This window comes from Triticum aestivum, chromosome 3B, assembly GCF_018294505.1.
Source record: "Triticum aestivum cultivar Chinese Spring chromosome 3B, IWGSC CS RefSeq v2.1, whole genome shotgun sequence".
Lineage (NCBI taxonomy): Eukaryota > Viridiplantae > Streptophyta > Magnoliopsida > Poales > Poaceae > Triticum > Triticum aestivum.
The window spans coordinates 388,169,373-388,175,097 of NC_057801.1; positions in this window are offsets into that span (position 1 = coordinate 388,169,373).

A 5,725-nucleotide genomic window follows, 5' to 3' on the forward strand; every position below is an offset into this window, starting at 1 on the left:
CTCCCTCTCCCCTCCAGATCCATCTCCCCCTCCTTCCCCACCGCAACCGAGCGCCGCCATGGCCTCGCCGCCGTAAATCGCGCGGCCACAGTCTCCGCCTCGCCGCGCATGCGTGTCCGTCGACGCCTCCGTCACCTTCCTCGCCTACCGGAGGCCTCAGCTGGAGCTCGGAGGCGCTGCAGCATCGGATCCCCTTCGTCCCCTTCTCCGGCTGCCATCGCTCTTCTTCGTCTCCGGCGCCGCCCCTGCAGCTCCTAAACCGCCACCGAGCCTTCTTGTGTGCTCCACGGTGAGCTCTCCTTCCTCTCCGCTCTCTTCTCCTCGCCCCAACGTGCTCGTAATCACCGCCTCGTACGTGCCCGAACCCATCACCGCGGGAGCTCATCGCCGACGAGCTTTCTGCGACCAAATGGTCCCGCTCCAGTGCCCGTTTAGCTCGCCCGCGCACGTAGAGCCTGCCTAGCCTCTTCTTTTGCTCCGTAGCCCGCTGTTCCGCCGTCTCCGACATCCACCCGTACGAGTCGCCGCCTCCGCTGCTCGCCGGCGTGGTTCCGGTCATCCCCGAGACCAACCCGTAGCCCCATGCGACGCGCGATGTCATTAGCTTTCGAACGGGAGTAGCCACACCCGTTTTGGGCCACCGTGGCAGAATCCCGAGGCTCGCCGGCGTCCTCCGCCGTGTTTTGGCTTGCCAAAGCCAACTCCGGTGCCGGCATCCGACGTGGCTGACCTGGGGCTACCACCAGGGTCACTGCCAACGGGCCCCACGGGCCCCAGTTGACTGGGTTGACCAGTCAACCCTGCTGACTTGGCAACCCCCAGCCACTGACCAGTGGGGCCCACCCCCCTAATTAACAGGAATTAATTAAATTAGTTTAGTTAACCTAAATTAGACAATGACAGGTGGGCCCAGTAGTTTAATAACTGAATTTAGATTAGTTTGAACCCTGTTTAACCCACTGTCTATGACAGGTGGGTCCCCCATGTCAATTTGACTAGTCAACCGAACTGTTGGCTGCTGACGTCACTCTTATGTCATGCTGACGTCATAAATTCATTTTCGAATTAAATAATTAATTAATTAAATTTCAGAAATTAATATAATCTTTAGAAAATCATATCTTTTAATCCGTAACTCGGATGAAAATACTTTCTACATGAAAGTTGCTCAGAACGATGAGACGAATCCGGATACGCAGCCCGTTCGTCCGCCACACACCCCTAGCATACCGAACACGCAACTTTCCCCCTCCGGTTCATCGGTCCGAAAACGCGAAACACCGGGAATACTTTCCCGGATGTTTTCCCCCTTCGTCGGTATCACCTACTACCGCGATTGGGCACACCTAGCATTGTTACTTGTCATGTCATGCATCGATATGCATTTGTTTGCATTGTATTCATTGTTTCTTCCCCCTCCTCTCTCCGGTAGACTACGAGACCGACGCTGCTGCTGCCCAGTTCGACTACGGAGTTGACGACCCCTCTCTCTTGCCAGAGCAACCAGGCAAGCCCCCCCCCCCTTGATCACCAGATATCGCCTATTCTACTCTATACTGCTTGCATTAGAGTAGTGTAGCATGTTACTGCTTTCCGTTGATCCTATTCTGATGCATAGCCTGACATTGTTGCTACACCTGTTGATACCTTACCTGCAATCCTAAATGCTTAGTATAGGATGCTAGTTTATCATCATTGGCCCTACATTCTTGTCAGTCTGCCTTGCTATACTATTGGGCCGTGATCACTCGGGAGGTGATCACGGGTATATACTATACATACATACATACTATACAGATGGTGACTAAAGTCGGGTCAGCTCGAAGAGTACCCGCGAGTGATCCACGGATTGGGGGCTGAAAGGACCTTTGTCCCGACGGCCCTCTGTGTGGATCTTTGTGGCGGAGCGACAGGGCAGGTTGAGACCGCCTAGGAGAGAGGTGGGCCTGGCCCTGTTCGGCGTTCGCGGACACTTAACACGCTTAACGAGATCTTGGTATTTGATCTGAGTTGGCTACGAGCCTATACGCACTAACCATCTACGTGGGAGTAGTTATGGGTATCCCGACGTCGTGGTATCAGCCGAAGCACTTCAACGTCAGCGACGGAGCGGCGCGCGCCGGATTGGACTGGAACGCCTGCTAGGCTAGGTCTGCTTCCGGCCGCCCACGCAACGTGCAGGTGTGCTCAGGGCGATGGGCCTAGACCCCTGCGCGCTTAGGTTTAGACCGGCGTGCTGGCCTCTCTGTTGTGCCTAGGTGGGGCTGCGACGTGTTGATCTTCCGAGGCCGGGCATGACCCAGGAAAGTGTGTCCGGCCAAATGGGATCAAGCGTGTTGGGTAAGTTGGTGCACCCCTGCAGGGAAGTTAATCTATTCGAATAGCCGTGATCTTCGGTAACAGGACGACTTGGAGTTGTACCTTGACCTTATGACAACTAGAACCGGATACTTAATAAAACACACCCTTCCAAGTGCCAGATACAACCCGGTGATTGCTTTTCTACAGGGCGACGAGGAGAGGATCGCCGGGTAGGATTATGCTATGCGATGCTTGGAGATGCTACTTGGAGATGCTATTTGGAGGACTTCAGTCTACTCTCTTCTACATGCTGTAAGACGGAGGCTGCCAGAAGTGTAGTCTTCGACAGGATTAGCTATCCCCCTCTTATTCTGGCATTCTGCAGTTCAGTCCACTGATATGGCCTCCTTACACATATACCCATGCATATGTAGTGTAGTTCCTTGCTTGCGAGTACTTTGGATGAGTACTCACGGTTGCTTTCTCCCCCCTTTTTCCCCTTTTCCTTCCTTTCTGGTTGTCGCAACCAGATGCTGGAGTCCAGGAGCCAGACGCCACCGTCGACGACGACCCCTACTACACTGGAGGTGCCTACTACTACGTGCTGCCCGCTGATGACGACCTGGAGTAGTTTAGGAGGATCCCAGGCAGGAGGCCTGCGCCTCTTTCGATCTGTATCCCAGTTTGTGCTAGCCTTCTTAAGGCAAACTTGTTTAACTTATGTCTGTACTCAGATTTTGTTGCTTCCGCTGACTCGTCTATGATCGAGCACCTGTATTCGAGCCCTCGAGGCCCCTGGCTTGTATTATGATGCTTGTATGACTTATTTATGTTTTAGAGTTGTGTTGTGATATCTTCCCGTGAGTCCCTGATCTTGATCGTACACATTTGCGTGCATGATTAGTGTACGATTAAACCGGGGAGTCACAAGTTGGTATCAGAGCCGACTGCCTGTAGGAATCCCCCTACCACACTCCTTGGCCGAAGTCGAGTCTAGTCATTGCAAAACTTTTACTAACATGGCTGTGTGCCTTATGGGCCCACGTCGCCATCGGGTGGTACTAGGATCTTTTACTCCTCGACCTTTACTCTCGGACTCTGAACTCTTTTCTACTCGGGTTAAACGAATTTACTAACTCTGACATTAGGATCCCGTTACCACGTTCACCCCAAAGTTGGATAAGCCATAGTTATTCTGTAGGATAGCATTTTGAATAGTGCCCATGTTGTCATTTGACTCCATTGAAACATCTTTGTTTTCAGATGGAACCCGCGAGGCAGGTCGTGCGCCACACTGCGGCCATTGGTGCCTCAGGATCACCTGTTGTGCTAGCTGATATGATGACCTATCTGGGTTATCGCTGGCACCCTGAGTACACCGTCTACGAGGAGTACCAGGACTTTAACCAGGAGCAGTACCGCGCCATCGTCCACCTCTACTCTCGGGAGTATGAGTCCACTACCGTGCTGCACACCGCTCATGGTGTTGGAGTGACCATCGAGATGGCAGTCCACGATGCTGCTCATGCTGCTCTAACACGTCTTCGTGGAGAGTATCAGGCATTGGACACTTCCCCTTTCAGGCACATTCCTATCGCATCTGACGTTGGTGCGGAGGGTTACTACACTGCCGCCTACTCCACCGTCACCCGAGAGCCCTTCCACCATCAGCGCCTGGTTCTGCATGCTGATGGGCTGGACCGAGCTAACAGAGCTCTTCGCCACGAGTTGTACACCACTCGTCAGCACCTTTACAGGGCTCTGACGCTGTTGCACCCCTTTGTCCGGTCTGGACAGCTGCCGCATTCTGCGGTCTACCCAGCCAGGACCATGATGCCCCACGGTGTCGGATGGCCAGAGGTGGGAGGCTACTCTCCCGCACTTGGTCCTCTTCTGCCACCTGAGCGTCGGGTTCTACACCAGAGTATCCGCGGCCCCCAGGCCACTGACGTGGAGGACTATCTGTTGCCTCACTACCAGCTGTCAGGTTACAGCTACCTTCACAGTACCTCCTGGGACTGATGTAGTCTTGCTCATTAGTCTTAGATGCACTCTCGAGCCTGCGTGCCGCCTATGATGACTTAATCTATGTACTGAACTCTGTGTACTGAACTTTATGTCCGACCCCTTTTGTAAGTTATGCCGACTATCTATGTGGTGTCTGTCGTGCTCCTTTCATTATGCATGTTTCATCATGAATGACTCTTGTCTATGCAAATTTCTCAATACTGAACTACCCCTGTTATATATTAGCAGGATGGTTAGACCAGCTGGTCGTGGTCGTGGTGGCAACTTCCCACCACCGCCTGAGTACATGGCTGGTATGATCCAACAGCTTGAGATGAATCGCCAGTTCATGGAAAACATGATGGCTCAGTTTCCTCGCCCCAATATGAACCAGCATCCAAACACAACCACTCTGCAGGATTTCATACGCCTCAACCCAAGTGTGTACCGCAGCTCAACCCAGCCGCTTGATGCTGATGACTGGCTCCGTGACATCACCTATGAGATGGAGTCTGCTGATGTAGCCCCTGCCAGCTATGTCACTTTTGCTTCATTCTTTCTAAAGGGACCCGCAGCGCAATGGTGGGACAGCCACAGGCGTACTCTGCCAGTTGGGACAATCATCTCCTGGCCAGACTTTCAGGCTGCCTTCCGTGCCCGCTTCATTCCTCAGGGAATCATGGACAGGAAGAAGCGTGAGTTCCGCAACCTCACACAGGGCAACAAAACTGTGGAAGCTTATCAGCGGGAGTTTCTGGACTTGTCTCGCTATGCTGAAGAGGACATTGCAACTGATGCACGCAGACAGGAGAAGTTCCGTGAAGGCCTTCAAGCTGACATCAAGCTCGCACTTCTAGTGCATGACTTTGCCGATTTCGCCACCTTGGTGAACAAGGCCATCAATGTCGAGACTGGTCTGCAGGAGCACCAGAGCTCTCAAAGGCGCAACCGTGACACGGGCTCATCTTCGGGCCCGCCCTCGCAGAAGCGTAAGATGTGGATCCCGAACAGCATGTACCGTCCAAATGCACCTGCCCCAAGGCAGTCTTATGCTGCACCTCGTCTGCCGGCTGCTCCAACTAGGCAGCCAAAGCTTCCAGCTCCACCACCCCGAGCTCTTGCTCCCACTCCCAATAATGGTCTGTGCTTCAGGTGTGGTCAGCCAGGACACCGTGCTCGGGAATGCAACCAGAACCAGAATCAACTGGCCCTTCCAGCAGCTGGTCGTGGTAACAACCAGCCCCGCAACAACAATGCCAAGTCCTATGGTCGTGTTCATGCCAACCACGTTGATCTGAACGAAGCTCAAGACCAGCCTGCTACTGTGATGGGTACACTCCTCGTAAATTCAGTACCTGCATCTGTTTTATTCGATACAGGTGCATCGCGTTCATTGATGTCAGAAGATTTTGCATGC